Source organism: Alosa alosa, chromosome 5 (genome assembly GCF_017589495.1).
Source record: "Alosa alosa isolate M-15738 ecotype Scorff River chromosome 5, AALO_Geno_1.1, whole genome shotgun sequence".
In the NCBI taxonomy this organism is placed as follows: domain Eukaryota; kingdom Metazoa; phylum Chordata; class Actinopteri; order Clupeiformes; family Clupeidae; genus Alosa; species Alosa alosa.
In genome coordinates this window covers 5,339,412-5,349,604 of record NC_063193.1, presented here as the reverse complement: position 1 = coordinate 5,349,604, position 10,193 = coordinate 5,339,412, and the positions used below count along the sequence as shown (strand labels likewise).

Sequence of the window (10,193 nt, the reverse complement as noted above, 5' to 3'; positions counted from 1 at the left end):
ACAAAAGCCTGTCCGTGGGCAGCCTTTGAGACCGAGCTGAGGGTTATCATCAGCAATTGTGTCAATGACATATTAACAGCAGAGATCAATGTGTCTTTTACAACAGTTGACTGTATCCTGACTACAGGTTATTTTATGGGTTTTTTTTGTGTAGGTTAAATATCAACGTTGGCCGTTTTGTAACTTTGACCAACTTTGTTCAGGTACAGTGCATTGGAATGAATCATTCTCCATAGATTCCACACCGTACTACATATAAAAAAAGACAAAAGTCACCACAAAATGCTGTTGTACAAGCCAGTTTAATGACAAAAGCTGGCAATATTTCTTGTAGGTTTGGGATAAGTAATTTAAAGAGAAAAGGGGTATACATTCAAATCAGCTTGAAGTCATGGGTAGTTGGTGCTCTAAAAGCATAGTGGGCACAGAAGAAATGCAGGCTACATTCAAAGAGCCCTGTGTATGTAACCGAGGTCGTAATTCGTCCGCCGCTCACGGCCTCACACCTCCACACTCACCGGGATGGGAGTCAAACGCTCTAACCACTGAGCTAAAAGCCCAGGCTTTCAGGGGTGTGAGGATTTACACGGGCAACTAGCACGCTACCTCAGTTCCCCTCCGTTACATGTACACCCTATAAGGACAAAATATAAATGTAACTTGTTTGTACAGGCTGTGTACAAAATAAATAGGCCTAATCCCAAATATGCTTCTGTAAGACTGTCTGACAGACCCAGCTCACCCACTGCAGCTGTGTTTGTTAGCAGCGGGGTCTCAAATGTTTTGGCCCACTTGCTTTGCTCAGTTTGCTTTTGTTAATGACCCAACACAGATAAAGCACCCAGAAAAAAAGAGAACCCCCCACCCAGACAAACAGAAAAAGTGCAATGCATTCCATCACATGGATCAAAGAATAAAAAAAGCACATAAATGTTACACTCATATGCACATGGAACCGTGTTTAGTTTGCATGTCTTCCAGACAGATCTGTTTGTAAGACCATGTTTGGCACTAGATGTGAATTAGCTTCCAGTATCAGGCTATTTACCTCTAGCTCTGCACTCCATTCCTGGACTGTAAACATACCTTTTCACTGGTTTCACAAAATTGTGTGTTGCAACATCATTAGCAAACAGTCTATCAACAGGTCCTAACTGAGGATGCTCAAAGCATTCAGTTTCATACATGTCTCACAAATGAAGAAGCGGATCCTAATACACAGTGGTCAGACCTGCAGACTGTAAAGGTCTGTGTTTCTGGACAGCCTGATATCAAAACAAGTGTTCTGGAAGCGAGACATCCACAAAGTGGTTAAAAAGGGCAACACTATTACGTACAACCCACAGCATAATTGGGAAATAACAAGCTTGCATTATGCATGGTTAAATGGTATAAGTTAGGCCTATTACACAACATAAATGTGCTGGCGACCCAAATAAAATCTCCTGCGACCCAACCGTGGGTTGCGACCCAGTCTTTGGGAACCAATGGCCTAGAAATCTAGACACACCCTAGCGGCAGCAAATTTAATTGCATTATGTGCATAATTGCATTATGTGCATTATGTAACATGGTCGACAGAGTGCAGGTGACAGTGTCACAGGCTATCTTCACATTAGTGAAATAAAAATAACATTAAAGGGATAGATGTTTTCTTTTGATGCAAATAGTTGCTCAAAGCAATACAATAGAAGAATAGATTTTTATGTTATGACTACCAAGTTAGTCAAAAACTGTTTAAAAAGGTCATGATCCTACCCCATCAAACACATTACATAGTGCAACATCAAAGCATTCCAGGTGCGCATTGGCAAAGTCTCCATATTATAAGTGTGTTAGAATGAGTTTGAAGCCATTCAAACGCAAAATTACTGCACTGCACTTTTAGCTTACTGAGGAACCTGGAATAGGTAGAGAATTCTATCCGGTTGTTAAGCCCTGTTTGTTGCTCAAGAACATGAACTTGAACGTTCACCTTTGAGAGGGTTTGTTAGTGAACACCCGGAACAAAGAGATCTTTTGTGTCATTGTGTCACTCTCATGGTTACCATATCTCCCCGCACAAATCCTTTCAGCTTCCTACCTCTTCCTGAGACCAAAGGCCCCAGTGTAATCATTCTATCAGCACCCTGAAAGATGCCACATGAGCAAACCAGGGCCTGCAGAGCAAAGCATCCAGCCATATAAATCTGTTGTCTGAAGCCTCTGCAATTGAGCACATCTCAATTCACATTTATTCATTTAGCAGACACTTTGTTGTCCAAAGTGACTTACATATGTCAACTATATTAGAAGGGATTACATTGTCCCCGGAAAAACTCCACCTGTTGAGGAGTGAATTCTTTAAGACAATGCCGTTCTGCAGAGAGTGAATTATTTTCCTGGCTCCTTCTAGAATTCTACACGAACATTCTATAGTTTCAGTGTTCTTAAAATTGTTTAATGGCAGGAAAGTCCCTGAGGGTAATTGTTGCGTCATGGTATAGAACCTTTTTCAAAAACTTCTAATCGAATATTTGTGATCGTACTCCCAGGAGCCCAGCTGCATCTGATCACATATTTGTGACCGTACTCCTCAACAGGTTAACCACTACACTGCATCGCTCAATCTCAAACACATATGAGAAATGGTGTACTGATATTCATAAACACATCTTGTACAATCATCCTCTTTGTTCCCGACAGCAAATAGCCAAATTCATATAGGTGACCTCAGTCATCTGAATCTGAAAGAATGAAGATCTCATAGAAAATCAGGAAAACTCCAGGTCCATCTGATATTTTTTGGACGCCTTCCAAGTTGTCTTGAACCCTTTGCAACACAATATGTGAGGTTAAACTTGTCACACAGTTATTAATGGTAAGGCCGACAAGTTCATGCATTTCTTATATATTGTCAGATATTGTATAGCACAAGGAAATCCTACCCAGTATACACTACAATTAGCCTGACGAGCCAGACGCATATTAAAATGTAGGGTCTGGGGATACAACATTCGCAGTGCTCAGTTCGAGGGGCGGGATAATTAGTTGTGTTTCAAATTCCCTCTGCATGCAATAGGATAGCGCTACAACTCATGAGTCCCATGCGTTTTTCCACCAGTTGGCTAGTTCAAACTTTTGCCTACTTAAAAAAAGCTTAGCTTGTGTCACGCTCTTCACCAACAGCAACATCCACCTTCTTTGTTTTCAAGTAGCAGGGAATTCACGCCGAACCGTTTCAACTCTGCCATCAATCATTATGTTAAGCCCGCCTAACAACTCTATACACAATGGTATTGGCCCTATCGAAGTTTCATTTTTCCAGCTTGCAAGCCAACAGAGAGTTGCTAGACTAGCCCGGGCAGCAAATTTAATTTGCTGCCGCTAGGGTGTGTCTAGATTTCTAGGCCATTGGTTCCCAAAGACTGGGTCGCGACCCACGGTTGGGTCGCAGGAGATTTTATTTGGGTCGCCACCACAATTTATGTTGTGTAATAGGCCTAACTTATACCATTTAACCAGGAAAGCTAACACACAGTAAAAACCCATCATTCACCTTCTGTATCTCCCGCTGATGGACATTACTGAACCAAACACCCCATATGATCAGTCGGTTCATTACCTTGATAGGCGTGTCTGTATAAACAACCTGCTGGAGATTGGCCCCATGGTTATATATTTATATTTCCTTAGCCTATAGGTGTGTATAGGTAGTGCTGAGGCTATTTACCCCCTGTTGGACTGTCCCCAGTGTTTCCCCTGTTCTCCTGTTCTGAGTGTGTGTGTGTGTGTCTTGCTCCCTCCTGTGCCAAAACTAATTTCTGATGGGTTTATGATTGGGGGAATTAATTAGTAGGTTTAGATAGAGCAATGTTTGATAAGGGGTGGGGTCATTGAAGGGCATCCTAAGACGTTCAGTAAAGTTTAGTCAGAGAAGGGAAATATTAATTGTGAGTGAGCTGTGTTGTGTTGTGTTGTGTTTTTGAGCAAGTGAACAGTGTATTATTTATTTATTTATTAATTTAAACATGGGTTTGTTGTTTTGGACAAACTGGTACCTATAGGTTGTAGACAAATAGGCAAATAAAACAACCATCACAGAGAAAACTTCACCTCAAGCCTCAGTCTTCATCCCTGAACGTTTAAACAGTGTTACAAATAGGACTGTTAACAGTGAATAGTGTCTAAACAAAACAATACAACTCATTTTCTTTCTTGTCTTACTACAATAAAAATAAAACTATAATAAAACAGTACACCAGCTTCTTTCTTAGTAGCAAGTCTTTTCTCATGTACTGGTCTGAAGCAATATCACCATCTCCATGTTCTGTGGTTCTGTGGATCACAGTTCCCATCTCTCCAGATGCAGCCTCCTTTGTTGCCTCCCCTGTGCCATAGCCAGAGCTCTGGGTGGAGGCAGCCATTGCTGAGGAGCTTAAAGGGCCTCATGAGATCAGATACAGCAGAGCCAAATCCAGATGTTCTTCCAGAGCCGTCATCAGGGATGTCTTCTCTTACTACAATAGTATGCATAAATAATAAGCATTCAGTGAACCAATTATTTTCAAATTAATTAATAAAGGTCTTGGTATGTGAAGTGTTACATGTCATTTGGCTGAAAAGCATAACACTAAAAGTTGTATACTTACACTCGGGAGGAACAAGTTCCATACTCTGCTTCAACTGGGACAATACTCCATACTCTGCTTCAACTGGGACAATACTCCATACTCTGCTTCAACTGGGACAATACTCCATACTCTGCTTCAACTGGAAAGGGCAGCCTCCGTTTCCTGCCACCATCTCCTCTATCTTCTCCAGCAGCTCTGTCACTTGGCCACCATCACTCTTCTCATTGTCTACAACATGATACCTGTTCCCACATTTCTCTACAACCCACTGCAGAGCCTCTCCTCCACTCTCAATGTGCTGCTCAATACTTGTGTCTCCCAGCCAGACCCCCCATGTGAACAGCACTATAGTGTGACTCCAGACACTCTCACCCAGCAGCTCCATGTGTTCCTGCACTGCTCTTCTGTATGTTTCTGTCAATTCATATTATCAGTACCACAGCATGGGGTCCTGGAGGACACAGAGACACACTGAGGACAATCTCTCGTTTATCACGTTCAGGAGTTAGCTCTACAGTGGAGTTAATCCACCATCCTGGTGCCTCCACTACAATGATGTGTCTCCCTGCTGTTTTTCCTTCTCTCTTCACACACTCAGCTGTTCTGCCTACAGTATCAAACTCCTTTCTGCCCAGGATGGTGTTTCCTGATGAACTCTTCCCAGCAGCTCTGTTCCCCAGCAGCACAATGCCCATGTCTGAGATGTGTGGAACTTCACCTGGAAACAGAAGGATTGTAATTCTGTGACTATGTTTTAGTTGTGCATTTGTGTGTCTCTAAGATGTGATGGCTGTGTGTGTGTGTGTGTGTGTGAGAAAGTGTGTCTGTGTGTGTGTGTGTGTGTGTGTGTGTGTGTGTGTGTGTATGTGTGTGTTTGTGTGTGTATGTGTGTCTGTGTGTGTGCGTGAGGGTGTGTGTGTATGTGTCTGTGTGTGAGAGTGTGTGTGTGTGTGTGTGTGTGAGTGTGAGAGTGTGTGTGTGTGTGCGCGAGTGATGTTGTTTTCTAAACAAAGTTCGGGAGGAGCCTTCGGGATGATTGACAGCAATTAACTCACCCACTGCCGCCGCAGGGTATTTAAGCCGACCTCCTTTTCCATACATAACACGCTCCGGCGTCCGCGAAATCATTCAGTCCGAGTATTGTTCGCACAGACAAGACAGCTATCATGGAACTGGAAATCCACGCCTCTTCCAGCGATCTGGAGGACAACTTCGTCCCGCCAACACCCGACACCCAGGGCCTTCCGCCGGGCGAAAATAATCCTACTCGTTCCCCTCGCCGCCAGCGTAGGGAACCAAGCACACAGGGTCGCAGAAGGCGCTCCTCTCCTGCCCCCGTCCGGGGCAGCATCTCTCGCTCAGTCTCGGCAGCACCAGGACCCTATTCACTGGACAGTGGCCCGCATCCGCAGCACTCTCCATTCCCGCAGCATCGCGTTCCGTAGGTCGGATAACCCGGTCTTTTCGCCCTCCCGCTCCCCCCCCTTGTTTTCCTCTCCGGAACAGGAAGCAGGCTGCTCTTTCTGGCATCATGGCCATTCAGCCGGACGAAGCTCACACCACCAGTCACCTCGCGAACCGGGCACGCCGACAGCACTCTCCGGCACCACACGCTTCAGAGCGTATCATTCCGCCGCTTCAGCCACAGCTACTGCCACGTCAGCGGCTCAGGCTCCTTCCCGCCGACTTTCTTCCCGCCGCATCTCCACCGTAGTTCCGGGTCCAACCCCACTTCTCCAGACGGCCCCCCACCCTTCTTTCCCTCCCCCATCCACCTCCCCTAGCCAGGACTCGGTCCAGGGCTGCCCCACCTCCAGTCGTTCCGACGACTGCTCCCTCCCTCCCCCCTTTCCCCCTCCCCTTTCCATTCCGGGAGCCACGTCTGTACAGCACGCCTCAACTCACGAAGCGTCAGCTCGAAGATTCCACTCGCTGGCTCCCCATCTCTCTTACGAGCTAGCGAGCACCTGGTCTCAGCCGGCGCCGATAGCGACCGCGTCGCTACTCCCCCCTAACCCTCTTTCCTTCCCCGTCCCACTCCCTGCGACCCTGTCCCAGGTTGCTCCCCTTCCGGTCGCGTTAGCGACCGCTCCCTCCCTCCCCCCTTTTCTCCCTTCCCATCTCTTCCCCGGCTCTGCGCTAGACCAGCCCGCCGCAGCGGGTCATTCGCACTCAGCGAGTGCCGCGGACCACGACGTCCCGTTCCGGCTTCCAAGCTATTCATTAGCCACAGCAAAGGCCCTTCCACCACCTCCTCACGCTACAGCATTCCACCACCAGTCACAGCGTCCACCAGGAACCTCATCTTGTCAGGTGCAGACGTAGACCTTTCTACCATTCTTCCCTCCCTCCCTATTCCCTCTCATAACCGGGATGTAGTGTGCGGCGAACTGGTTTTGTCTTTAAAACATTCTGGCCCAGCATCAAAAATTCTGTCATTTCCCGAGTTCACCGTAGCTTTTACCATCTACACAGAAGTCATCTGTTCCGTGTTCCCCAGCCGACGCAAAGAGTTAAATGACTACCTGGCCATCATCGCCGGCCTAGCCTTGTCCTACGGGGGAGCCCATTTTTATACGTACCACCGGCTGTGTAGTGGCAAAAAATAATGCTTAGGTTTTTCCTGTAACCCCCTGTTTTCTTCCTATTGTTTTCAACCACCTGGAGAATGCGGGTGCAGGGTCAGACTCGCGGCCCGAATCCAAGAAAATCCAAGAAGGTTGTTGTTGAAAGCTTGTCGGTATTTATTGCAAATAAATATAAGATACAAAATAAAGTTGCAAATTGCTTTAAATGTCCATAAGTATGTCTTTGGAGCGGAGTTCAGCTTTCTCCGTAGGCCAAGCTCTGGTAACGCAGATCCAGGCCGAGGTCAAAGACTGTATCTGCTGGCACGTCTTCTCCTCGTCATGCGCTACACGCCCCAATTTATAGGGTAGCACCCTCTCCACCTGTAGAAGGAGCACTCTCCAATGGAACGAAAAAGACAACTATAAGTAAATTATGAAACCAAAAATAAACTCAAATGCGGCTCCTACAGGCTGTTTTCAGCAAAATGCGCCGCCAGAGTCGGCCTCTGGAACCAAAACCCCTACTGGGGCGCGCTCGATATGGAGCTCCATAACCGCGTTTTCCTAGGACTTAAGCCATCATGTCCCCTCTGCAATAGCCCCAGTCACGGCGCGGTCGAGTGTCCACTAGTCAACCCCGACCACCAACTCCCCAGCACCAGCTCCACAGCCACGAAATCCTCATCCTATGTTCCCCGCATCCCCGATGCTTCGGCAGGAGAAGCCAGGGAAGAAGACTAGCATTCCTGGAAAGGTCGAGAAATCTGCCGAAGATTTAACTTTGCTCAGTGTCGCCAATCCTCCTGCCGTTACCTCTACGTTTGCAGCTACTGAGCAGGCGCCCACGCCAAGTCAGTCTGTTCCGCACTCAAGAACATAAATAAAAGGTTTAAAAAGTACCTCTCTACTCCAATCATTGTTCCTGCTCTCCATTCAGAACTTCAGTCCAATCCAAATAGGGAATTTTGCGACTATTTGACTTCGGGGTTGACGCACGGGTTCCATCCAGGTGTTTTAGCAAGACCTACAGAGTCTTTCGTTTGTAAAAACCTTCAATCCGCCGTCGAAGATCCGGAGGTGGTCACCTCACTCCTAAGCAAAGAGGTCGAATCCGGTTTTATGATCGGTCCGTTCACCAAGCCTCCATTCCCAGTCTACAGGATCAACCCCATAGGCGTAGCTATGCGCAAAGAGACTTATCATCGACCTTTCAGCTCCGCACAATAGTACCACTCCCAGCATTAACAGTTTGATTCCACTAGAAGAGTTCTCGCTGCACTACCACTCCGTCGACGACGCTATCGCTCTGATTAAAAAGGCAGGCAGACATTGCTGGCTAGCTAAAGCGGACATCACCTCAGCCTTCAAAGTCATGCCCATTAATCTTGAATTCTGGCACCTCTTCGGAGTCAAATGGCATAAGAGATACTATTTCGCAGTTCGCCTCACCTTCGGCTTTTTGATACGCTATCAGAAGCCCTGTGCTGGATTCTCCAAAATAATTATAAGCTCCCATTTCTCGTTCATCTTCTGGATGACTTTCTCGTAGTTATCCCCCATTCCTACCCACCGGCCCTAGGCATTTGACGCTAGTTGACGTATTCAACAAACTGGGAGTCCCACTCTCAGTCGAGAAGATGTGCGGTCCTTTATCCAGACTCGAATTCCTCGGAATCGTTTTAGATACCGAAGAATTCTCTTCATCTCTCCCTAAAGAGAAAAAAACAGAATCTCTTTACTGCTGAACAAGTTTATAACATCACCATCTCACACCAAACAAGAAGTTCTCTCCCTTCTAGGCCACCTCAATTTCGCCATGCGAATCGTTTCCCAGGGCCGCCCTTTCATCTCGCATCTCGTAAACTGCGCCTCAGCAACCCCATCTCTCGAAGACGTCGTATCTCTAGATGCCCAGTGTCTGGCCGATCTCAAACTCTGGAGGATGTTTTTAGACAAATGGAATGGCCTGTGCATGTTCTACGACGACTGCCAATCATCTCCAGAAGACCTCCAGTTATACACCGACGCAGCCCCCCCAATAGGCTTCGGAGGCTTTTTCAAAGGGCGCTGGTTTGCATCCCCGTGGCCACTAGAGTTCAGAGAGCTAACAACCGAAAACGAATTCGAACTCTACCCCGTAGCCATCACGGCCCTACTCTGGGGGAAGGAGTGGACCTCCAAGAGCGTGCTAATCCACAGCGACAACGAAGCCGTAGTGCACGTCATTAATAACTCGCGCTCAAATTCACCTGCGCTTTCCCCTCTTATCAGGCGTCTAATCTGGATAGCAGCCAGCTACCAGTTTATTATAAGAGCCGCGCACGTCCCCGGTTGCCTCAATGAAATTGCTGACTCTCTCTCTCGTCTTAATTTCCAGAGATTCAGAAGCTTGGCTCCAGAGGCGGACCCGTACCCTACTCCACTCCCCAGCTTTTCGGAGACCATCTTCCTATAAACCACCCCCTCAGCTACCTTCAGCCCATCACGGCCGACCTAGCCCTTCAAGCCCTCGCACCCAGGACCATGCAGTCCTACTGGACTGCTTGGTCTTGCTTCAAACAGTTCCATGCAAAGCACTCACATCCATTTCCCAGTTTCGATGCAGTCACCATAGCATCATTTATCACCTACGCCCACACTTCACTCGGGATCAGAGTCTCTTCCATTAGAGTCTACCTAGCTGGCATTCATTTCTTCTTCAAACTCCTCTACGGCTCCGAATGCCCTTCCTTCTCCGACACCAGGATAGGCTTGTTAATTAAAGGTATCCGCACGCAACAGCCAGTCCCCCAAGACTCCCGCCTTCCCATTACCTCAAGCATTCTCACCACCTGCCTCGCTACCCTTCGCAAAGGGTTCATTTCACCGCATTCCGATTTCACCATCTCCGTTATGTTTCTACTGGCCTTTTTTGGGCTGCTGAGATGTAGCGAGTTTACATGCCCTTCGTCCCTCTTCATTCCCGATGTCCACCCGTGCATCGCAGATCTAGAGCAGCTAGACCAAGACC

General features: G+C 47.2%; 1 pseudogene; it reads left to right on the top strand.

Moving 5' to 3' along the window:
- Positions 1 to 5,779: 5,779 nt before the first annotated feature.
- LOC125294544 lies at positions 5,780 to 9,940 on the top strand (annotated as a pseudogene).
- The last annotated feature ends 253 nt before the right edge of the window (positions 9,941 to 10,193 follow it).